This window comes from Phoca vitulina, unplaced genomic scaffold, assembly GCF_004348235.1.
Source record: "Phoca vitulina isolate PV1807 unplaced genomic scaffold, GSC_HSeal_1.0 scaffold6, whole genome shotgun sequence".
NCBI classification, from domain to species: domain Eukaryota; kingdom Metazoa; phylum Chordata; class Mammalia; order Carnivora; family Phocidae; genus Phoca; species Phoca vitulina.
This window is the reverse complement of record NW_022589709.1, coordinates 11,475,233-11,501,847: the sequence shown is the minus strand read 5'-3', so window position 1 is coordinate 11,501,847 and position 26,615 is coordinate 11,475,233. Positions and strand designations below refer to the sequence as shown.

The 26,615-nt window shown below is 35.9% G+C and overlaps 1 protein-coding gene across 11 annotated transcripts in view; it reads right to left on the bottom strand.

The window, feature by feature from the left end:
* Positions 1-26,615, bottom strand: part of TENM2 (teneurin transmembrane protein 2) — a 1,203,413-nt gene that overhangs the window by 1,100,153 nt on the left and 76,645 nt on the right. For all 11 annotated transcript variants that reach the window (XM_032403433.1, XM_032403432.1, XM_032403428.1 and 8 more), the window contains exon 2: positions 11,705-11,818. The gene's annotated coding sequence lies outside the window, so the exon portion shown is untranslated. The remainder of the gene's footprint in view (positions 1-11,704; positions 11,819-26,615) is intronic.

Genomic DNA, 26,615 nt, shown 5'->3' with positions numbered 1-26,615 from the left:
ATTTGAATCCTTTCTGCTGTTACTCATTAGCTATTTAACCTTGGGAAGGTTGTTGAGTATCTCTGAGTCTTCATCTGTAAAATGAGATGGTATCAGCTCCTGGATAACTGTGGTAAATGTTTTGAAGTGGCTACAGTGAAAGTCTAGCACAGTAGTTGGTATGTAATAGGCCCTCAATAAGCAGTCCTTGTTATTATTCTGCAGCGTGTTTATCAAATCCCCAGCCATTATTCACGGCTCATTCTGTGCCATCCATTCTCTGATGCTTTCTCTTATGTGTTCTGCCCACAATGATAACTACAATGATAACTCTTCCCTCTGAATTTTGTATCACTTATTTCATTTATTTTTAAAGAACCAACTTGTTCTTCCAAAGTAACTGAAGCCTTTAGAAAACAAGACTCATAAACTTCTTTTTACCACATATTATTTAACACACTGTACTTGCCTAAAAGGAAGGCCAAAAACATTTAGTAATTTTTAAAAATTAATCATTACATGAAATGAGAAATGTTTCATCAACAGAATCTAAAAAGGTGATCTAGGTAGTAGGGGAAAAAAATATAGTATCTTTTGTTTTCTGAGGATATTTTTTCCCCTTCATGTTGGCTGCCCGTAATACTTGATATAAACAGCACCATCTTCTGCTGGAGGATATTAAATCCTCATAAACAAGAAGATCTTCACATTTTTGGTAAGAATGAGATGGCCTAACATCCAAGACAAGCATCTCCATCTGGAGATGGAGTATCACATTCTAATATCTCCTCAGTTGTTTTCTTCCTTATTTACTTTCTAATTACAAAAGTAACAAATTTATGGTAGGAAGTTAGAAAAATACAGAAAAAAAAAAAATAAGAAAATACAAATGATCTGCTGTCTCTTTCCCCAGAAATAGCCACTATTAACATTTCCTCATATGTCCCTCACACCTTTTTCTTAATGTTCTTTGGTACATTTAAAAAATAAGTATACTAGGATCAGGCTATATATACTTTTTAAAAATACAATATTCTGGTATTCTTCCATGTTCTTTAAAAAGATTACTTTTTCGGGGCTGCAAAGTATTTCAACATTTGAATGTCATTAAACTGTTATTGGTAGACAATTGTTTTTAAATGGCCCTTATTTTAGGGGTGCCTGGGTGGCTCAGTCGTTAAGCGTCTGCCTTCGGCTCAGGTCATGATCCCAGGGTCCTGGGATCGAGCCCCACATCAGGCTCCCTGCTCCACGGGAAGCCTGCTTCTCCCTCTCCCACTCCCCCTGCTTGTGTTCCCTCTCTCGCTGTGTCTCTCTCTGTCAAATAAATAAAATCTTAAAAAAAAAAAAAAATAAATGGCCATTATTTTAAATGTTTCATTAAGTAACATCCTTCCAAATGTATCTTTCTGTTCAGTGATAATTCTTAGCATAAAAAGTTAAATGTGTAAGAAGAGGGTCATACCTTATAAGCCTCTTAAGATCCTCAGCACTATCCACTCTCAGTGATTGGTGACCCCCCCCAACACCACACACTTGCCAATACCAAGGACAATGAGTTTTCAAAATCTTTTATAATTTCCCTAGAAGACAAATGTTGGTATCATATGCTTTATGGACTTTCAAAAACATGCTGCTTCATCATGAACAGACAGCTTCAGTGCTCTAGACATTTTATCTTCCGCTCAGCTTACAAAAATGACTTCCAAATCAAAACCAGTGCATCTATGGAAGATGATCAGTACTAAATCAGTTACATAAGGAGCACATAAGACTGGCTTGGCTCTGGTGCTGTGGAGACTGACACAAGCAAACCAAACTCTAAGCCTATAAATGCCTCAAGGTTACAAAATCAAAATGCTAAGGACAACCAGTCACCAACAGCCGATTAGGCTTTACGCTGTCGCCATTCAATAATTTCCTTACTTTGCTTCTGCCTTTTCTCTATTCCCTGAGCTCCCGCTGGTAGAGTGCTCCTACCAACTTCCGCTATGGCGCTGCCCAATTTAAGTTGATTTTTACTCAAACTCTTCAAATTTTTAATGCGCCTCAGTTTCTCTTTCAACAGTTCTGATGTCAGAACACGGAACCAAAGGAGACCCCCAACAGTCCCCAGGAAGCAGTGAGCAACCCAGCATAGCTACTTGTTCAGCCCTTGAGCTCGCTGTTTTCTCGCTGCTTCTGGCCGCTGCAGGGGTGGTAAGAACGTCTCTCTTGGATCCTAGGTCTGCAGCTTCTGTGCTATGAGCTTTCGGAGTTCATTCGTGTATTTCTTCCCCCTACCCCTACTCATGCCACGTGTTCCGAAAATCAGACAGAGTGGACCAGGTCCAACTTAGCAACCCCACGGATCTCAGGTCTGACTTAAAAACCGGACTGGGACTGGAGCTGTACTGGGTCTGAGTTAAGCAGATCTGGGGCGAGCATGAGGGCACAGGTGAATAAAATTTTGTTTTAAGGTTAAACCACTAGGTCATCTTACCAAAGGTAATCTTTTTTTTTTTAAGATTTTATTTATTCATGAGAGAGAGAGAGAGAGAGACGCAGAGGGAGAAGCAGGCTCCCAAGGAGCAGGGAGCCCGATGCGGGACTTGATCCCAGGACGCTGGGATCATGACCTGAGCCGAAGGCAGACGCTTAACCATCTGAGCCACCCAGGCGCCCCTACCAAAGGTAATCTTGAATTACAGCGGGCACAGTGGAGAACATTTAACCATCTCAAATAAGCTTTTCCACTTAAGAGGTGCCGTAGATAGAAAGGGGTCTCAGCCAAGCACTCACTATAAAGGATAGAGGGAAAATTATTTTTTCCTTCTCTATCGTTTCTGGTGACCAAGACAAGGACTCACTGGGACACCCCATTCTCTCTGGAACCTGCAGATGGCATTCTAGGAAAACTGGCAGAAGCCTACAAAGGGTAAGAATAAGTAACAAACTCAGCTCTCCCAGATTTCCACCTGTGGACCTGGTAGAGAGAAGGTAAAATTTCACGTCTGTTCCTTTCCAAATTCAGATTGGCAGGAAAAGATAATGATTATCGATCCTTTCTTACCCAGGAACAGCTACTGCCTTGTTTGTCTAATTTTGTGTCCTAGGATCTTGGTTTGGCAAGCATGAGGTTGGGGGAGGGACAGCCCAAAATACGGCTAGATAGAGATGTGACTTGTACTACAATTTCAGCTTGGGTCCTCCCAAGTGTTGCCAGCTCTCCACGGGAATTGTTTAAGTATTTCTTTTGGTTATCTTTGGGAGTGGCTCTGGATCTTGGTAAATAGGGAAAGGATGGGACTTTAGGTAGGGAAAGAAGAGGGGCCCCAACTAGGCTCTGAGGGTATTTCAGATACACAGACCTTGAGACAGAACAAAGATAGGAAAATTTAGACCACCCTATCCCACTTACTAGGGTTAAAATGTTTTTCTACTAACTACACTGTAACCCCAAAAAATAAAAAAAAAAAAAACACAGAAACTAACCAGGCCTCAAAGGAAAAGTTCACTATAGAGATTAACCAGACCTAGCAAAACATATCTGTAGATCATAGATGTCACAGAGACAAAAACTCACACACAAGGTATAAGCGTCATGTCTAGCTCCAGGCCACTGACCTAACCACTGGCAAGTTTCCTGCTAAAGTCCTAATAAAAGGCCAGAGATGAAAAGCCCTCATTGGCAATGCGGTTGGGACCCCTCTAACTCCTGAGAGGTTTTTCTGTATCCTTGCTTAATAAAACTCTATCGCTTTGTTCACTCTCCTTTGTCTATGAGATTCATTCTTAGACTCTGTGAGACAAGAACCTCGCTCCACCGGCTTCACTGGGAAGGTAGTATCTTTTGTACTTTTTTGGGGGATGCTTCTTGTGTCCATGGGGTTGTTCAATACTGTCAGGAATTATTTACTGTTGGTCCTGGCTCACACCTAGCAAGATATTTGAAAGGATTTTTTTAAGTAGCTCTATAATCAGAAGTTGGCCAAATTGGAAGCTGATATCAGAGCCTGATAGGAACTTTTTTTTAGGCCTTCTCCCCAGAGCTAAAATGAAAATCTGTACACAGAGGAAAAGAAAAACATTCTGAAGCCATTGTGGAAGGATTTATCAAACCATTCTAAAGAAACATAGCTCTAAATCTAGAATATAGGAATCTTCTGATTTCAATCTTAGTTGAAGATCTTCTCCCTGATATGAAGAAGCAGATTAAGGACAATGTAGTTAGATGGCTGTGGTCAGCTTCTGGATATCATTCACGTTGAAACCCAATTCTTTGAGGACTTAAAAAATGTACTTGTCTTACAAATTGAGTCTTTATAAGAACAGAAACATGGTTCTAGAAACAATTCAAACACCACCTATCCTTTTTGCCAATCCCCAAACCTCCCCTATTCATCTCAAAAGGCTTTCACATATTGTGAAAGATCTGGATTTAAGAAACAAAGGCTTTCTTGGAGAAATTTACATACTTTCTCTGTGCCTTTGAGATATGAGTATTCTACCTGCTCTGCCCTAGGAACCCAGAGCCATCTCTTAATATGCAAACTTCAAGGAGGAAATTTTTAGAAAGGAAAAGAAAGAGAAGGGGAGTGGAGGGGAAGAGAAGGGAAGGGAGAAAGCTATATGGAAATTAAATGAATAAAAAATTTTAAAAATCTTTCCACGAATATTAGTAAAAGCTTTTAGCCATCTCAGCAGGTAGCTTTAACTTATTCTATCTGCCAGAACACACTTTGGATTCAACTGTTCTTTTACAAACTAGTGAGTTTTCCATTATCATACTTGTCTCATTGCTAAAATTTTAAAATCAGAGCTCTGAGATCCCTGTACGTGTCTGCATATTATATATGTCTATGTATGTATGTTATAGATACGTGATATTTTTCCACCTCCAGATGGTATTACAAAAATTGATTTGTAAAGACAAACATTTATATAAAGTATATTCTCATAAATGTAGAAAATAACTCAAATGATTTTCAAGTTCATGTGATCTAGGATAATGTTTGGTAAATAAAAGCTAACTTAAGTTTGTTGGTGTAATTAAAACAGGCATGTCTTTAGAGTTATCAGCGTTAAATATAATACTTTTATTCTACACAGATTTATTAAAAGTCGATCTCATATTGTCTCTGTTACAGAATTTGTCAGCAAGAAAGATAATATAACAAGATGATGGTTAGACATTTAATATCTCATGAAATTTTCATAAATAATCTAACCATAATTCTTAACAAATAAAATATATAAGTAACATAAAAGTTTATAAATATACTTTTCAATAATATTTATGCTTATGGTATGTCTACTTAAAAATAGTTTCCAAAATCTTTTTGGTAACTGAAAACTTTAAAGGTATACTGAGATAAGTTAAATATTGGCTATTCATTGAATATCTAGATTATTTCCAAATAAGATAAAATATTGAAACATTAACTACTGACCATAGGATTATCCACTTTGGGCGTTTCTTTATTTGTAATCCCATAATCAAGACTCCTAGCACTTTTACAGTCATGCAGAGCAGTGAATAATTTGAGTTGCCTGATACACATTCCCGGCTGAGATGTAATAATGAGATGCCCTTCCTTCTTATTTCAGTGCTCATATTATAAACAAGTCCTTTTCATTATCTATATAGTGCCACATTTTATACGTTTTTGTGCCCTTTCTTGCTGATTTTGCTGTTTTAAATGACTCCCAAGCATCGTACTTAAGTGCTGTCTAGTGATCCCAAGTGCAAGAAGGCTGTCAGGTGCCTTATGGAGAAAATACATGTGCTAGAGAAGCTTCGGTCAGGCAGGAGTTATAGTGCTGTCCGCCATGAGTTCAACGTTAATGAATCAACAACATATATTAAATAAGATGTTCTTAAACAGAAACACACATAAAACAAGGTTACATATTGATCTGCTGATTGGTTGATGAAAATGCTGGGACTTGAGGCTTGCACTTATCTAATCCAGTATTTCCCCTGGGGCAATGATTCAGTATTTGCTAATTCAGTGTCCAGCAACTTGATAGAACATGACTACCACAAGGAAGGAGGATCAACTGTTATATTTACTTCCCTATGTTCTTGATAGTTTATTCCTTGTATGATTGTGGCTCTATGTTCTTACATTCTTTATTAAGATGCCTACATTTGTAACCCATTTTCTATGGACCTAGATATGGCATGCAGATGTACAACACACACACACAGACCTACACAAACACATACACACACAAGCAAATATCCATTCAAATACCTTAACGGTAATATTTTGACTTATTTATAATTTATATTATGTAGGATGATATTTAATTTACATTAAATTGACCTCTTAACAATATATTTTTATCTGTTGGTTTTTCAGGCAAATTGGACTCATCATAATATAATGGCTTTTTTTCCTTATACAGGCACACCTCATTTTATTGTATTTCATTTTATTGTACTTCACAGATACCACATTTTTATGAATTGAAGGTTTGTGGCAGCCCTGCATTTAGCAAGTCTACTGATGCCATTTTTCCAATAAAGTTTGCTCATTTCGTGTCTCTGTCAAATTGTGGTAATTCTTGCAATATTTCCAACTTTTTCATTATTATTATATTTGAATTGTTGCAGTCTCATGATAAAACTTTAATGGATGAGGAGTTGCTTCCTGTGGAGGAGCAAAGACACTGGTTTCTTGAGATGGAATCTGCTTCTGGTGAAGATGCTGTGAAGATTGTTGAAATGGCAATAAAGCATTTAGAATATTACATAAACTTAGTTGATAAAGCAGTGGTAAGGTTAGGTTTGAGAGAATTGACTCTAATTTTGAAATTACCTACTGTAGGTAACATGCTATGAAATAGTGTCACATGCTACACAGAAATTGTTAGGGAAAGGAAGAGTCAGTCAGTGTGGCAAATGTCATTGTCTTATTTTAAGAAATCGCCACAGCCACTCCACCTTGCCAGCCCCACCCTGATCAGCCAGCACATGTCAACATCGAGGCTAGACCTTCCTTCCAACAGCAAAAAGATTATGACTCACTGAAAGCTGATAGTGGTTAGCATTTTTTAGCACTCAAGTATTTTTAAATCAAGGTATGTACATTGGTTTTTTAGACATTATGCTTTTGCACATTTAATAGACTACAGTATAGTGGAAACATAACATTTATATGTACTGGGAACTGACTAAATTCATTTGACTTGCTGTATTGTGATATTTACTTTATTGTGGTGGTCCGGAACTGAACCTACAATATCTCCATATTTTCTCAGTACCCCATTAAAATGTTTGATTTTACCCAAATTCTGTTCTATTTGTTCATCCTGGTTTACATAGTTCTAATGATACAACAAACCTCTACAGACTACTTTTCTTCTTTTGTAACTGTTCTGTAATAGTAAGCTAAGCCATTCAAAGATATTCCCACTCAATTTTCCAAATGAGCTACTCAAAAATTGAAATAGCATTTTATAATTACTTTTCTTATTCTGTGTTACAAATATCTCATTGATTTATGTACTCGGGGATTTGATAACCAAAATCTACATCCAGTAATAGTTGGCAAACATCGATAAGCATACCATTCACACTTTAGCCTAAGTGACAACAGTTTATAAAAAAATCCATACTTTAAAAATTGATGTAATTAATTTACTAGATCATAGCTTATCATACCATATTCTTCATAATAAAACCTAGGCTTTCTCTAGAATCATCCATGTTTTTCCTTGTTCAAAATATTTCAATTAGTGGATCAGTATCTGGAATAATAGATTGGGCTAAAAAATATGGTTCTTCTTCTTAGCTGAGCAAACTTGAGTAAGATATTTAACCTCTTGGGACCTCAGTTTTCAGAAGTAAAGAAGAGTTTGTTTTTATGTTAAATAAAATGATTTACATTACAGAGAAAAAAATGTTTAAATGTAGCACATGGCAGGTATTTAATAACTGTTCCTTTCTACTTTTACTCCCTTTGTAATTGTTATATTAAAACACCACACACACATCATATATTAGCTCTGGTTACATAAGTCCTATTTCAGTCTTTAAATTTCCAAGGAAATATTTTGTGAAATATATAATGTTGCACGACTTTATATGAGAGAATTTGGAATGTTTAAAGAAAACCTGTTGTAAATCTCACGACGTTAAGAGGCAATTCAGGCATGTAGTGTAGAAAAAAAAAAATCTCAAAATGCTCTCATCTTAAAGGTTAGATGGTGAGTATTAAAGGGTATTTCTATACTGGCAAAAAAGGAAAAAAAAGAGCTCAGTGTAATACCTTCAACATGGTGCTACTAGTTCAGTTCTTACACAGAAGTGGATTTTAAACTAGAGTAAAAAAATGTTAATCTTATTTTTTAAGAGACTAGGTCACTTATATATTCAGTACATACTGATTATTACAAACTCTTTAAAATGGGAAGGAAAGTGAAAAATGTCAAGTTGTATTCCACTGATAGGGAATTAAATCCACACATCACCCACTGCAGGATGTGTTGCTGAAAACACAGCCTTCATGTAGATCTGTTGATTTTCCCAAAACTTCTACCGAAAGTAGGGTTTCAATTTAATACTATCAGAAGTTGAAAAACATTTGTTCTACTTTTCCCATATCAATGGCAATCTTTCAAAGTATCAGAGTTTTTTCTATTGTTTTTAAGTTTCTTTCTCTTTTATCTTCATTTCTTAAATAGTGAGAAAAACAGCCAAAAAAAATATTTTAGTGATGGCAGAATCATATCTTATATTTCATCCTACTCTGATTGAAAGCAGATATGACCATCCTAGAACTATGAGAATCTACATTTAAATTTAGTGTTTTCTATGAATTCAACACAGAGTAAAAACCATTTTATACACTCCTTCCAGTTAAGCAAAAGATTTGCATAGAAATTTTTAAGGTCCTGATACACTAATTGAAATATTGTGAACAAGCAAAAATATGGGATGATTCTAGAGAAAGCCTAGGTTTTATTATGAAGAATATGGTATGATAAGCTATGATCTAGTAAATTAATTACATAAATTACAATAAATATATTTATTGCTTCTTATAAGCAAAGAGAGTAGCATTTAAAACTTCACGCATAAGCCTAAGTGAAAAGAAAAAGAGCTAGAGATGGTACAGATGGGAACTAAAAACTTGGGCAAACACCAGTTAATGTTGCTAAAGCCTATTGCCTAGTAAAGCCACTCTTATTTATTCTATTAGGGCTGAAAATGACACTTTAAATTGAATAGCAGAGGGCAGAAGTCTTGCAGAGTTCTTTTCAAAGTAGGTAGGTATTTCTTGGGAACAGGTTCCATAGAATGTAAATACAATGCCAGACAGTTACCATGAAGAACTTCTGAAAGTTGACAGCAGTTTTCTGCAAGCCAAGCCCTGCCTCACTGGCTGCCTTGTTATTTAGCCAAAATTCAAAACACTTGTGGTTGCAGTAGTAAATCATCTTAACTAAATGATGGCAAAACCTGATGAGAGTGTTGAGTTTTCTCATTGAGTTTTCCGGCCAGCGTGTTAGGCAAATCACTGGCATTCTAAAATTTGCTTTTATTATCAAGGTAGTTCCTAAGATCATGTAGCCTTTTCTCTCTCTTCCCACATGGACACAATATTCCTCATTTTCCTCTACCTATTTTCATGACTATTATGTACCAAAGACCCATCTTTTCCAGGAAACTGAGTCACAGAATTAAATTAGATGACAAGATTAGGATGATGAGCAACAAAGAGAAAAACGGGATGACTGATGAATCTAACAAGTTCAGGAAAATCCTCTAGGAATCTGAACATGGGCATCATTCTTCAAGGCAGGTTCTATTCTTCCAGGTCTTGCCCCACCTAACCTACCTCCTCCTCTTCTGCAGTGTTCTGATCTATTATTTGCTCTGGGGGAGGACAAATGGGTTAGCATAGGCTATTTCAGAGTCTTAGGTCTGTTTCACCATACACCTCCTATTTCTTCTAAAATTGACAACTCTATGTTTATAATGGATTTCCTAAGCACTCAGTGATATCTCCTTAAGAACAAAAACAATGATGGGTCCAAGCTTCCAAGAAGGAAAGTGGTACTGGGGGATATTTCTAGGAGAGGATAGCACCTGATCTGTGTGCTAGCATCCTTGACGTCAGAGATGTGCTATAATAAACTCGAGCCTTCCTTACACAACCTAGTTTGGATCTGACCTCAAAGACATGAGGAACATCTATGCTTCAGAGAAAGTTAAAGTGTGCTGAGCATTATCCCATTGAGTGCCTTTCTCAGAATCCAAGAATGATATAATCCAAAAAGAAGTCACTACTACCCTAATAGAAGATTCTCTCAGCTCAGACCACATACCCAAGAAAACATATGGGGATGGCAAGAAAAAATGTGGAAAACTAGCCACAGTAGAAAGGTAGTTTTCCAACAAGTTGCTTGGACTTCAGTTTCTTCACCAGCAAAATGGAGCCAGAACTGCTGATAACATTCATTCATCTCCAACTACATGTCCAAGTACCAGGTTAAGTACCTAATTGCATCATCTACTTCTCACCACAGCCTCATGAGATTCCCATCCAGACATTATATTATCTGTTTCATAAGTACTTTCTAAACTGACTGTTCCAGCCAGGCGGATTACTGCATTATGCACACCTCCTTCATGAAAGTATTCATGTCAACACCCTTGCCCTGAAGCCCATTCTCATTCCCTTTGACACTGCCTCATTTTCACGGGAAACACACACACACACATACACACACACACACAAACTTCTGCCAGAAATAAAAAGGAAGAAAGAAGAAAAAAAGATTTAATCCAGGTACCTGTTCCTTTTATCCATCTAATCACTTATAAGTCTCTATCATACCTCCTCTCATACCCTATCCTTGGTCACAATAGCTCCATATATATTCAAATTACTACAATTATCCTATAACTGAGGTTTTAGCTAAGTCAGATGATCCATCTCCAAATTAGAATTGCAAAATGTATTTATAATTGTACCCATAGGACCCTTTAATTGCCTCATTCCCCAAGGTGCACCATCTTGGTAAGATGTGACCTGTAAAAATATAAAAGCAAGATCTGAAAAGCAAAAGACTTGGGGAAAATGGATGCAGAAGGTCCAAGAAAAGCCTTGGGAAGACCTTTGATATATGGTACTAGATGCTGCAGAAATATATTGAGGATGCCAGTTCAGGGGCAATAAAAACAGAGAGGATTTTATTAGGAACATCAGAAAGGCTTGCTGGTTTCCTTTTTGCTTGTCTTACGACATGCACAGATTAACAACATGAAACAGATCAAGGGGGCCAAGTTTTTTTTAATCTCTAATGTCTTACACATTACAGTGGAATACTATGTGGTCCAGCTGACCACAACTATCACCTTTTGTTTCCATGCATACACAGCAAATATGGAATGCAATAACCAAATTATTTGAAGAGGCCAGGGGATGAGGAAAGGTGTCCCCCAGAGGGGGACACATCCAGGTAGAGAAGAAGCAGATGCATGAGTGAAGAATTGTAGTCATTCAGTTGGGTTGGGAGAGAGAGAGACAATAGCGGATTTCAGAAAGAGAAAATGACAGTACAATTTACTTGTGTCTGTAAGGAAAAAAAGAAAAAGAAAAGAAGCCAGTTTTCCTGCACAGAGCTGGAAAAGCACTATTTTTGTGCTCTGTATCAAAGCACTTTGGTCAACAATACAAACAACATGAGGCAGAGCAAAACACGAAATTGTAGCCATGATTCCACTCACCAAAAGGGTGGATCTTCAGTGTGCAATTCAGCTGGCTTTACAGGAATGCGCCACAGCAAAGTCAAGCGACGAAGCAAGCCCCAGTCTGCTTAGGCAATAAAAAGCTGGATGTAACTGTTAAAAAAAAGAAAAAAAAAAGAAGAGAAAAAAGAAAAGAAAATAGATAAGATTCAAATGAGCACATAAAACAAAAAAAGAATAAAAATGCAAATAAATACCATATATCTTCCAAATGTAGGAAAGTTGGAATTGGGAGCTAAATAAGCTAAACTGCACACCTCACCCTTTAGAATATCTTTCAATGGAGAAATGTAAAATATGGTAGAAAACATATTAATTAAATCAGTCATTTTGACTATGGCACACCATTATCGTTAAGACATAAAATTACCACAGTACTATTCCCATTGGTTATCCTTCAACTGTGATGCTGTTTGTAATCTAAACACCGAAATACACAGTATTAGAATGGGAGAATAGTTTAAGCGCATCTTTCTAGCAATAGATTTTAAGCGGCTCTTCACATTTACAAATGATTTATTTCATCTTCAAATTTACAGTTTGCTCATCCATATGATTTAAGCGTTATTTGGCCAACTTTTAAATTCAAATACTTGCTAATTAGTACCACGGTCAACAGAACACAGGAGTAGTATTATATATACCAGGAAAGTCCCCTGACTGCAATACAACTTGCTTTGGGCAAATAACCTGAGCTTTCATCATCTAAAATGGGGATATAATAGCCCCTATTTCATAGAAATGTTGTGATGATTAAACATAAAAATCTATCAAAAGCACTTAGTACAGGACCTGGCACATAGTACCCCTTCAACACACATCACGTGTCACTGCTGTCACTGTTGTTACCCAACACTCCAATGCTATACCTGGAATGTCATCAACAGAGATTTTGAGCTCATGTCCTAATGATTAACTCTTTTGAAAAATACAAACATCTTCCCCTCCACCAAAAAAAGTCCACATAATTAAGTGACTCCACACTAAGATGTTGGTTCCTCATTATGCTCTCTTCTCCCCCTGGCCAGAAGAACTGGGACAGTGAGGGAGGCAAGGGGTGATTTCTTAAGTTCACAAAGGGATTGGTGTTAGTGCAAAAAAGAAAAGAGAGGTCAACAAAGAAGGAATGACAATTGAAAACAAATAGCTTTAATCACCAAGTTTTGCTCAAGCCATTCTCATCTTGGGTATTAAATGTATGCCTCCACGTGTAGGACAAAGGAGAACTTCCTCAACCAGCATGCTAAGGAAGGGTGTAAGATCCCCTGATGAGGTGGAGCCTCAGTTTGGCTGAGCCCATCTCCAGCTCCCATATATGGCCACAGCTGGATAACACGCGCCTGGACACCCTCCTCACAAGGGAAAGCAGTATTTTCAGACAGATGACTCTATCTTCCTGAGCACTCTGAAAAGCCTTTCTGCCCTCCTCAAAGACTCCTAGAAATGTGGATTAAATACTAGGCACTAGCCTCCTGATCTTGCAGACAGAAAGAGGGCTTGTTACAACGCAGTGGAGAGTATGGAATTTAAATCACAGCAGACCTGAGTTTAAACTGTGACTCTCTCACTAATAAGTACAACCTCATACAAGGTTCCTCAGACCCCCTGAGCCTCAGTCTTCTCATCTGTAAAATGGGAGCAGAGATAAAACACCTATTAAATTGAGTAATAAGGAAAGAATGTCTCTGGCACACAGTAGGCGTACAACAAACGTTAATCACAATCTCTGCTTTCCTTGTCATTGCTATCTTGCTTATGATGGAAGCTTGATTACCTGATTATAAGGGAATGAAATAGAATTGTCTAATCAAGACTGTGTGTCTTGACAAACTGACAAGACCAGACAGAATTATAAGACCTTATGTCAACTTGCTTTGTTTAAATTTTATTTTTTTTTTCAACTTTTCAATTTGGCAATCAGAGCCCAGGAAAGCAATATGGTTCTTTGATTTCTTCCTGAGAAACTCTGCAGCCTTTATTGTCTTTGTATCGCACAACTTTAGCACTTAATTATATCCTACCTTGTAATAATTAGGTGTCCTTATAATCAAGTCTGTTTACTCACTTGTGCAGTTCTGATCCTTTAATCTCTCCTGAATATTAGTTTCTAATGCTATAAAAAGCCACAATTTAACAATTTTATTACTAAATAGAATTGCAAGAATATTTTGAAGAAGATTCACCAATGGGTTGAATCTAAAAATTTCTTTTATAATTAGGAGCAGTACAAAATCATACAAGTAAGCCACAATAGTAGAAGCGTAGAAAGCTTCTATGCTTTTCCACTGACTTGCTGTGCAGCCTTGGGATAGTCACTAACCTTCCACTTTGGACCTGTAGATGAGCCTGCACTTGAGTCAGATACTTGTCTCAGCTAGATCACAAAAGTATTTTAAAGTTAAGAATTCTCTATAATAACAAGACTATAATAGGACAGCTGTAAATTTTAGGCAACAAATCTGGTACTTGCTTTGTTATTTCACATCATGTTAATTGTAAATTGAAAAGCCCACTGCTGGAATGTAAAATAAAAACAGGTGTGGTCAGTACAGACAGTATATTCGGTACAGTGTAAGGATCAACTTGCTACACTCCGCAGCCTCGGGAAGGAAAACACTGAATAGCCACGTGGTCCAAGACAACTTTTAATCTTCTTTGTTCCTTAGAATCTCAGGTAAAACAGGGATGATAACGGTATCTAACTCATAAGGTTATTATAAAGATTGCATGCATAACTCACTTAATGCATACATAACTCAAATAACTAGCTATTATTAGTTTGTTTTTATTAGTAAAATATAATTACATCAAAATGCACTGATTCCTGAAGTATGGAATCACCCCCTATTTTGTTATATGTATTATGGATATTTGTCAAATGAGTGTATGTCACTCATCAAATATTCAGTCACAAATGATGCATGCTTTAAGGCATAGATTTATTGCCAATGTTATTTATTATTTATATAATTATTATATATATATAAAATATATAATTATTATTATATATTATTAGGTTTTCATCTACATTAAGATAGATCAAACATATTGATTGAACTTAAATATGTTATTAAATTATAATAAAACTAAAAACTCAAACTAAATTTTTTTCTGAAATATACATTTCTGTTAGATTTTACACATGGGATTTTATATAACTACGAGACATATTTTCAAATATTCTTTTGAGCATCATCATTAAAAAATTGTATAGTAAATAAAAACAGAGTAAAAGTCAGTCAAGAGCACAGCAGCCAGGAGTAACTGCTGCTTACATTTTGGTGGGCATCCTTCTAGATATCTATAAATAAAATCACCTGGAAGAGACAAAATTATGCATAAATAGAACAATGCCAGCCACCTATTTTTATTCCAAACCCTTTCCCATAATAGAAATGCATTTTCTAGATTACTGATGCAGTTAATCTGGGTCCACTTTTGATTCTATCAAATTATTTTAACTTTTCATTTAATGTTTATCAAATATCTGAGAAATTTAAATATCTTATTTAAAAGTATTAAAAATGAACTATTTAAATTAACTAAATATTATTGACATCTGAGGAATAATTTAGGATTGTCTCAATTTGTGTCTTTTAAATGCACTTTTCTATCACTAAACATATAAACCACAAAAATTAAGCAAATACCAGACTACATATTTTACACAATAGGAAGTGCCACAAAATGAAGTGATATAGACAAACCTATAAAAAGCCAGACAATAGGAATAAAACTTGCAAGATGTTGTATTTTCATTCAAACTACCAGTTCCCTTAATGGAAATTAAGTTTATAGGCTTAAAAAAAATATTAACAATTTTCCCTTTAGATATAAAGAGAATGATGTTACAGTGTGAGGAATGGGAGATTAGTAAATGCAAATTAACTGACTTCTTTCTAATGAATAAAAATAAAGATTTCAGAGACATAAAAATATGAATTTCATTCCACAAAGCAGAAAATGAAATGACGAGTTAGAATGAATGACTTTCAGAATACGCAAGCCATTTTGCATTCTACTACTCATGTAACTGTTTAGGAACTGTAGCCTTCTTCAAAAAAAGAATATTCTAAGTCCGACTAAAAGATCTCTCTGTTTCTTAACAAGGCAATTTGACAATGAGGCATTTAGACTAGAAATAAAATGATTTTATAACATAGAAAATTACTAATTGATCTGGATATACAAAAACCAGTCAGCTAGTATCATTTACTTACTTGACTAATATTTAATTGAGTGGTGCCCATATTCCAGAAACTACCTCAAGCCCTAGGTTTATACTGTCCAATAGAGTAGCCACCAGTGGCCACGGACTATTGAACACTTAGAACGTGGATAGTCTGCAATGACGTGTAAATGTGAAACACATACATGATGGCACAGATTTAATATAACAAAACAAACTATCTCAATCATATTTTTATATTGGGCACACATTGAAAAATACTACTTGATATATTGAGTTAGATTAAATATATTAAGAAAATTAAGTTCACCAGCTTCTTTTTACTACTTTTAATGTGCCTACTAGCAAATTTCAAATAACACGTGTGGCTTGCATTTGATTTCTAATGGACAGCCCTTTTCTAGGTGATAATAATGGTTAATAAGGAAAACAGGTCTTTGTATTCATGTTTGTGTGCTTGTAGTCATGCACTAATGCCGTGCAAGGACCTGTGTCAGATGCTGAGGAAAGTGCATTAAACTATAAGGTGCATGCCAACCCCTGAAATTCTGCCATCTAGCAACACACACCAGAAAGACAGGAAAAGGTACATAATCGCAAAGCCATTACATAACGCTAACCTAAAATATAACACTGCTTTATGCAGAGAAATCTCTCTAATAAAGTTATGGTTGATCAATACATCTCACTTCTTTTATCATGAGGGGAGCATTAGGCCGATCTGCTGTTCGGCACCTACTGCTGGGGTTGGGGATGTGCTTCTCAGGCTTCAGGAGGGGGACGAGGAGCTCATATTTTCTTTGCTTTTAATGGCAAATTTGTACAGTGGATCAGGAGAGCAGCCTCATCACAAATGCTATTTGAAATCCACTGATATCCCCAGGCAAGCTAAGTTGGATCTTAGGAGGGAGCCAGGAGAAAACATTTCAAAACATCCGGAGGTCCCCAGAGCCTTCCTAAGGATCTGAAGGCCCACTGTGGTTGTGACAAAGAGATTACAGAACTGTCAAATATATGGTAGAGATTAATTAGCAGAGTATTATCTCTGGTGGCTCTGACCAACATCACAAAGAAATTATCAGCAGCCAAATAGTTACGACAAGGTATGCTTAGAATAAATTTAAAATAACTTATCTCTATTTTTACAGTATGTTTTATTCCCTCTAAAGCCATTTCAGGCCAAAGAAGTCTTTTCTATACGGAATCTTTGAATTTTCACTCTTTAGGATAACATTTCAATTAATTTAAGTCATTTTATCTCTCACACAGAGATTTCCACAATAATCTGTCATATTCAGGCATAATTTTGCTCAAAATAAATGGTTTCTATCATAAAGATGCACTAAACCAATCAAAACACAATCATATTTTCAACATTTAAATGCAGGATCTGTGGTCCAAAGCTTATGTTTGAAGGTTTTAATAAAAGGAAAAAAAAAATACAGAAGTTTAAAAAGATACTCCATGTAATGCCAATTCATTAAGCAATTTTGGAAGGGTCAAATCTTATTTTGCTTAAGGGTTATCTGATACAGAAATTACTGGAGTTTTATAAAATATGTACTCTGTCCCTGCTCATTTTCTGAATGAATAAATATGAGGCCAATTTTATACAGAATCACTTCAACTTAAACTAATAATTGTGTATTACAGTCTAGCATGTTTCAAAGGGATACATATAAAAAAGAAGGCAAAAGAAAACATTAAATCAGTCACTAATTGTAATTAATTCATAGACAGTTGAGGTTTATTTACTTTGGCTAAAGTATATAACAGTACTCATATAGAAGTCCAGAGTACAAGCAAAAGAGTATCAGATCATATAAGGACTGTTTTTATTTGCTGAATAGCTTTAGAATACAATAGACTGTTTTGAAGATAAAATGGTATAAGCAAAAACCTGTAGAGCACATCAGAAACTGTGAATCTCTTACTGATTATTTCCTTTATTTTGAGGAATGTACATGGGTCCTTTTGAGAAATTTTTAGATCATTAAAAAAAAATAAAAACTTGCCGAGAAGACATTGCTTGGGATTTCATTTACACTGAAATATTCTGGGGTGTTGGATTTGCACTGAAACATATAAAGAGCTTTGTAAAATTATCATCATCTCTTTTTAATTATGGAGAGATGGAGAACTAACCCATGGAATAAGAACGCTTTTGAAATCATAAAGAGTCTGACCTTTGGGTATGGTAGCCATCTTCTAACTGATATCCCAACCTACTCAGTTGGTTTTGTGATATAGTAATTATCATACTTGACCTCTGTCCATGAACAAACTACTTAATTGTTCATATCAACTATTGCCCACAATACCTTCTAAGGGTTACCTGGTTATTCATCATATTCACTCCCTGCTATAGGGACAGTTGAACCTCTCCCTGCTCACTCATGGGCCTGCATCCTCACCACTCAGGGAGGGTTATTCAAGTGAGCACATAAACAAGTGGTAAAGTGAGCCAACCATCTGAACTTTGTATCAACAGTCATTGTTGGTGAGAGCATGATCCAGAACACCGGACTGCCACAGAATACAAATAGCCACAGCATTCCACCAAAAGCTATACAAAGGAAAAAGCTTGGGGCATTAGGTTTATAAGGAATTTGGTTGCCAAGTGCATGGACATTGACCTGACCAGTGCAGGTCTATGACAAATTTTCACAGTAAAGACAAGGAATTTTTGTCCAGAAAAAAAAAAAAAATTAACAGAATCAATACAGCTATCCCATCTGCATACAAAAACTTTCGAAGCACCTTTAAATCTGCTTTATCAGCACTCAGTTTGAAATGATCAATTTATTAAAACTCATAATTGATTCATATATTTGCATCAAGAATAACTGCCAGTGGACTTCTATTTACCATCACATTATCAACCATCACTATCTGTTATTTTTAGTTGGCTGAAAATAATGAAAACACATTTCTTTAAAAAACAATTCATATTTCTCCCCTTCATTCACACTACTTAGAGGTGTGCACATATGCACACGCGTGCACACACGTATTTTCTGCCTCCCACACACATACACATCAACTCAATACAGGTCATTAGAATTGGCAGGGATTTATTCTATGTTCAGTACTTCATCAGAATAAGAGAGCGGAAAAGGAGGTAGAGAAATGAGGAAATAACATGTGTTTGCAATATTTTGAAAATTAAAGATCCCATATACCAAATGTCATACAGAAATAATTATACTTTCGGATTTCCTAAAAGTACAATCGTTAAACAGATGAAGCTGTTAGAATATTAAAATAAAAGGTTGTTCTAAATTTTTAAATACAAGTAATGCTTGTTTTAATCATACTGCTGTCAGATCTAATGGCATCAATAAAAATTAAGGATGCACATTCACAATCAATTTCAGAGGTAAAATACTCATTGTATCAGGTGCTAGCAGAAGCAATGCCACTCTTGCAAAAGAAGAAATAAAAACAAACTGGTTATTTACCGTGTTAGTCTCACCAACATGAACTGTGTCCTTTAAAATATAATTTTTCCACAAAGTGTAAATATAACCACTCTCTAAAGAAATCAGCATGATTACTGTATTAAAAAGCATCTATTTCCACAAAATCATTATATTAAGTAGCAAACAAATGTCTTTATCCCTTCCGTTACCCTCCCCCTAATTAATTAAAGATTGGCACAGTCTAAGAACTAAATTTATTTTCAATTAAAATAAGAAGTCCGTATGTCATGATAATTTTTTGTTACTATTTCTAATGTGCCAAACAAAGATTTGCTATTAGCATTGAACATAGTAATCAAAACAAATCCTTTAATTTTCAATAACTGTAAGGATACTTGAAGACTTGTTCTCCTAGCAAGGTACTACCTCAATGGTTAATCCTATTAAGAACTGAGCCATGCACTGCGACTAAATCCTCTGGGGAATTTGAGGAATCAAAGGCTTACTGCACACTTAGAAGGCAAGGACTTTTGTAAAGGGCTCTATTATATGAGGAACAAAAGAATACCACTTGTGTACTTAAATATCATCTGCTTTTCCTTCCAAAATACTCCATTTTTAAGTAAAGATATGTGATTTAAATGTATTTAGAGTTTAGCTTTTGGCACCACTCTCGTTTCTGAGTAGAAGTGCCATCTGCGGGCCCCATGGCTCACGCATAATGATATGCTTACAAGCTGCTTCCCTTTTCTGCACAATGTACCCTTTTCACTTTAACATACATTTTCCATAAATTTTTGAATAACAAATTGGGCTGTGAAGTTTGTTGAAACGGGGCAAGGGAAATGCCTGTAGGCTAGAAAGCGGCGATTTTACTAAAGAAATTGGTGCAATGGAAAATAGCTACTCCACCTGCCCCCACCCCAAACACCTATCTTGAGCTGTGATCCTTTAAAATTGCAAATTAAAAATTTCTCCCCTCCATATATTAGGTCTGTACATTAACTTGGGCGAAGAGCCCACATGCTTGCCATCCATTACACCTGCTGGGTGACAAACAGATGAGAGTCATCATGCAGACTCCCAACGTTTGATCTCCTGATATTGCCAGATGTCCCCCATTTACATTCAAACATAACCACAGTCATTAATGCAACTAGCCCGGCTGGCATTTAATAGGGGGAAAAAGTGGAATTCTAATCTAAAATCCTAACTATCCAAAGCTTTCAGGATGTGAGCGTATCTACTATTAAATATGCTTCAATGTGTCTAACTTTCTGGCTATTAAGAGAACTGATTTCATTGTAGGACTGAAAGCTGGTACAGATGGGCAGATTTTGCTCGTATTTCAAGAGAAGACCTGCATTCTGTACTTTTAATTTAAACAACAAAATTTACATTCATATTATCTGCTATACTCTTAAATACAGTAAGAACAATCTTGCTTGTTGGTTACAATTCAAATACACCACTTAGTAAAAATTAGTAAATGGACAACAAAAGTCAAAGAAGCCATGGGAAGAGTAAATCTTAATTTCTTCCTTGCCTCATAAAACTGCTTACTGATGAGGGTCAACTGGAGAACTTAAAGCAAAAGATCATCTGCACAGGTGTCACTCCACAGCCCCTGAATGAGACTCCAAGGGTATGACCCAGGAATTTGAAAACATCCTTGTTAACTCTCTTGAAATCAATCCTAGACCTTGAGCATATCCTGGCAGCATGTTCAGGAACTATTCATGAGAACATGACTTAACAGCTTGACTTTCTGAGACTTTCTTTTCCATTCTTTGTTTTACACAGAAAATATTTATAGTGTGTCTACCCTGTGCCTGGCACTGGGCATTTGGTATACACAGAATCCCTAAGACACCAGGATTTATCTCTGCAGAGTCAATACATGGCTCTAGGTACAGACAGAAGGCTGCCTAATATTATGAGGGCAGAGAGATTCTTATACACAAACTAAAAGGAATGAAAAAACCCGGAGATACTTTCCAGAATTTTACAAAGTGTCTACCAACTGGACACTTCAAGATCTGGGAAGGAAGAAACCACTAGGCCTCCTACAAAAGGTATTAGCATCTATGCCCAGGAGGGACTCTGACTTGTTTAGGGGAAGAAGATTGAATTTAAGCATTAAGGAGGAAGCTGGGAAGACTGTAGCTTCTTTCTGCATTCCTTCCTTTATTTGCACTAGAATCAGTTTAGAACTTCTCCCTTCTTCTGGCTTCCTCTCCCTCTGTAATGAAAATATTCTCTTCAGTGAGGATGTCGTTGAGCCGCTGTCCTGGACCCCTGTCACTCTCTCCCTCTCCCTGTTCCATCTTCCTTGTCTCCCTTACTGCTGTGTAAAATTATTGTGTTCATTTGTGTATCTGTCTCTTATCTGTCTCCCTATATCAGAGCAGAGGCCTTGCCTATCATTCACCTGTTCCCAGGACCTAGAAACACACCTGGCATGAAGTGGGTATCCAAATATGTGTTGAATCAATAAATTAATGAACAAAAAAATAGTTACACTTAAAATTTCTTGATCCCTTCTATCACCATGCATGGATTTTTTTTTTTAATGTATCTTCTTGGATTTATAGTATTAGTGATTTTTTTCATTGGAAACCCAACCTGATTCTCTTCTAAGATGATTTTGGCCTATCTGCTATCTAGCTTTATTCATTGAGGATGTTTACACTTGGACTCAGTTCAGCAGCAATCCATTTTTATGCAAGCCCAATATATCTTCTGCCCATCTCTCCTATAATTTATAAAATATCCTATTGCCCCTCAGCAGGGACAGAATTCCAAACCTTACTCAAATCTTACACCACCTACTAAGGAAGAACAACAACAAAAATCCCCTCAAAGGAAAAGTACTTGAGGCATTTCTGTTTCAAGGTCAAGGCAACAGAGGAAAAACATAGGCTATCAACTCAGAATAAGAGGAATTAAACAATGAAATCACTGATTTAAGGCTTTTGACAACAATGGCAAAATATTAAATTGGGCTTAAAATTACTAAGTACTATCAGGCCACTTTTACTTGAGTTTTTTTCTTCTGCTGCTCAGCACATCCCTGCAATTTCACGGCACCTACTAATAGAAAGTGAGCTCAGATTCTATTGACAGTTTCATGACAAGTCATACTTCACCTTCCATTGTCCAGTCTTCTTAGCTGTTCATTATCTTGACTGCTGTGCCTACAAGATAATGATACACTCTGCTTCTACCCCTGACTGGAACACATTTTTGCTCCAGGGTTCCTTTTAATTGAAACACACTGTCGGTATTACTGTTTTTGGTGCAAAAGTAAACACATTTAACACAAGAATTCAGTTTGTATTTGCTTCACCAATAGGAAGTGTGTAAAAAGTCACCTGCCTCTAGAAAAGTGACTGGATGATTCTTTGGAGACATTAATATTTTTACTCTTTTCTTTTACTTTCATTACCATTTGTCACTTCTGGGGATGTGATAATCAATTATCTCTGAGAAAAAATATTATGACCATCCTTACCATTTCTCTGTGTGTCCCAGACCCGCTCAGGAAGTACTGAGTAATGTTTCATCAACTCTTAAGCATAAAATTGACTGAAAATGCTTTAACACTTAAAAAAAGGGGTGTAATAAATTGTGCCTGTTAAATGATCTGTGTCCATTGTAAATCCCATTAAGTAGCCACTGATTGACTAGAACAGAACTGCCCAACTTCAGGATTAGCAGCAGCTGAGCATGGCTGAGATGCTGCTCCTGTCTAGCAGAGGTTCTCAGAATTTGAACTCTTTCAAGAAAACAAGCGAATTCTTTCTACCAGCAAATATATTTCAAAAAAATAACTACAAGTTATTTATAAAAGAGGATTAGGGTTTATTTTCTCACTGTCTGGCATAAAGGAAAAAAAAAAAGGATGATGTGCTAACCATATAAGAACCATGACATGTTAAAACACTGTGCGTGTCTTCATTTTATTCCATTCAATTGACACAATCATATCTATGAGGTTAGAATTCCCACCATTCCTATTTTAAGATGAGAACATCTAGGCACAGAATTATTGAACATCATGTCCAAGGCCATACCTTGAATCTGGATCTGATACCAAACCCCAGGTTCTTAGCCACCACTGTTCTGTGATGCCTATTCTCTGAGTCCTTTGTTTTGTTTTTTTAAGATTTTATTTATTTATTTGACAGAGAGAGAGAGACACAGCGAGAGAGGGAACACAAGCAGTGGGAGTGGGAGAGGGAGAAGCAGGCTTCCCGTGGAGCAGGGAGCCCGATGCGGGGCTCCATCCCAGGACCCTGGGAATATGACCTGAGCCGAAGGCAGACGCTTAATGACTGAGCCACCCAGGAGCCCCATCTATTTTCTTTTTAGTTAAAACAGAACAGCACTCTAATGAAGTCACCTAACGACTGTCATGTATTCTTACAGTAAAAATTACATGGATTTAAGTTTTGAAAATATAAAATGGACTCACAAATTACTCAAAATTCAGGTTGACCTAAGATATATTTGTTAGTATTCCTTCCATTTATAAATTGTCACATTACTTGTCTTTATCACTAGCCAACACACTGCGTGTTTTTTGTTTTCTGGGGTTTTTTTTGGCACTACATATTTGGGAAAGAGGAGAAGAGCATTTACTCTTTCTTCCAGGAGATTAGCACAATATGTGTGTATAGCAGGGGAGGGGCTAGGTGTATACGAGGACATGGGAAGGGATTAATTATTTACCACCCTTAGAAGTAAAATGGTTCTCAAATGTTAAAATGCAAATGAATCTGCTGGGAAAATTTTAAAATATCACATCAGTAGGCTTTCCCTAAGAGATTCTGATTCAATAACTGTGGGGTAAGGTCCAGAAACTGAATTTTTAACAAGCAGCAACAGGTGATTCTACTACAGACAGTTCATACCTGTGTTGTCCAATATGGTAGCCAGTAAGCTTCTAAAATGCAGCTAGTCCAAAATGACATGTATTGAATGTAAAAAAATACACACTGAATTTCAAAGACTCAGTATGAAAACTGGGATATGAAATATCTTATTAATAATTTATTTTGATTATGTGTTAAAATTATAATGTTTTAGATATATAACTTTAATAAAACATATTACTAAAATTAATCTCATGTATTTCTTTTTATTTTTTTTAGTGTGGGTACTATACAATTTTAAATTATATGTGTAGCTTATATTGATATTTCTATTGGACATTATATTTCTATGTGGACTTATTTTTCTTTTGAGCAACATTGTTTGATACTTTCATTCCCAGGCAAAGGTAGTAAAAGAATTCTAAATTAAGACCAGGACCAAGTAACATATAACAACAATTTTAGTATGTAAGATTTCTTTGAATATTTTTAGAAATTTGACAAAGATATATGCATCAACTAAACTGCCACATTAATAAATTTCTACATCAACTTTAATTTTTTAGTGAAACAAACAAACAAAGCATTAACTATCCTTAACCAGCATTCAATGATTATCAAATCCCATGTGTGGTTGGTGTTTGCTTTAATTTCCTTGAAGCATAATATATGTATGTTTGTATATTTGTATTATGGACACTGTTTATACAGCCCACCACAAAGTATGACTTTTCATTTTGTGCCCCATTCACAGAATAATAGAAACATTTGTCAAGAAAAGTGTTAAGTATAATCCAGTATTATTTTAACTGGCAATAACTATATAATGAGATAAATAGATTTGTATGGGTGGGTGGGAACATAATCACCCTTGCTAATATTCTCTCTATGACCAAGGTATTATGAGTTCTAAAGAGCTGACATAAATTAAAGTTTCTGAAATCAACATGTTATGAATGACTATCTATATTCCTAAATTATCCATTATTATTCTACTAAAGTGAGGTCCATACATTTATTTCATAGAATTTTATATGGTTTAATGATGATAAGCAAATTTCAATCTTGACTTTCCCGACTTTTATGCTATATATACTCATATTCTGATGATGGATTATATTACAGGCCCCCAAACATTCTCAGTTCACAGTACCCTTAGTGTCTTGGTGATGTTTTCACGGTGCCCCTAGGGCAAGAGAATTACATAACAGTTCCAGTTATTCAGTAGTTAGGCCCAAACAACTTAATGGTAGTTGTTTAGGTGGATGTTTCTAGCTTTCTTTTAAATGTTTAAGATAGCTCATAGATTCCAAGTGAGTTTGCTGAGGTTCACAGTTACTCCAGCCCAGTTTGAAAACTGTATGACTGTATAGTTTTAAATGGTCTAGAAAGTAAAAGGCAAAATTTTAAACCTTCTAAGGGAAAGAATACACCTAATACTAATAGCTATTTAAAGCTTTGTTTCTTTTAACACATTTTAATTATTAGAGTTTATAAAAGTCATCATATATTGCACCACTGGATAAGTGACATTTAGCATAGACGGTATCAATCAGTTGACCAATCAACAGGTATATATAGAATATTTATTATATATTCAAGTCAGTACTCTCAAATATCTTATATCCTATAATTCATCTATAGATATATCTTAATGTCATGGCTCTCTCAAATAGGGGTCTCAAATGATTAGTGTCCTCTAATTTTTTTCTATTTATTTTATTTATTGTTATTATTATTCATTAACATATGATTAAAATTTCTTGTGATGGTTAAGGCATTTTATGAAATTCTGAAAATACAGTATTTTCAACAAAATGTTGCTCTCATATTAAGAGCACAGATAGAGGTCATTACTCAAATAATGATAGCCTCAACAAAAATTAAAAACTGACTCAACTTCCAGTTTCTTTTCTGGTGTATAATTTCTTTAGTAACCACTCTGTTCTGACAACAAGTAAAAACTGAACAAACTGAAAAATCACATCTCTTCTTAGATATATCAGAGAAATAAGGTCAAAGGCAAACCACTGCCCTCAAATATTGGAAAAACAGAGAAGTGGATACAGAGAATCACAACTTACCAGAGCAGAAACCCACAATTAGAAACCTCTATGGGAACCAGGGCCAGGATAGAAGAGCTAACTGAAATTAACAAATTGCTGGAGACAGTGTGGACAAGTCTCACAGTTGAAAACTCCAGGGGCACTCAGTCATAAAGAGTCTCACGCACCTTTGTGAGTTTTACCTCTAGGAGCTCTATCAGGTTCTCTCAGTGAATACAGGAGAAAAATTTCCTAGTGCTTCTAGCAAAGGAGAATTAAAGGAACCATTTTGAAATATGCCAGAGCATTCTATAATTTTTAACAGGGCCTGATCTCAGGAGAAAGTATTTTACCAGA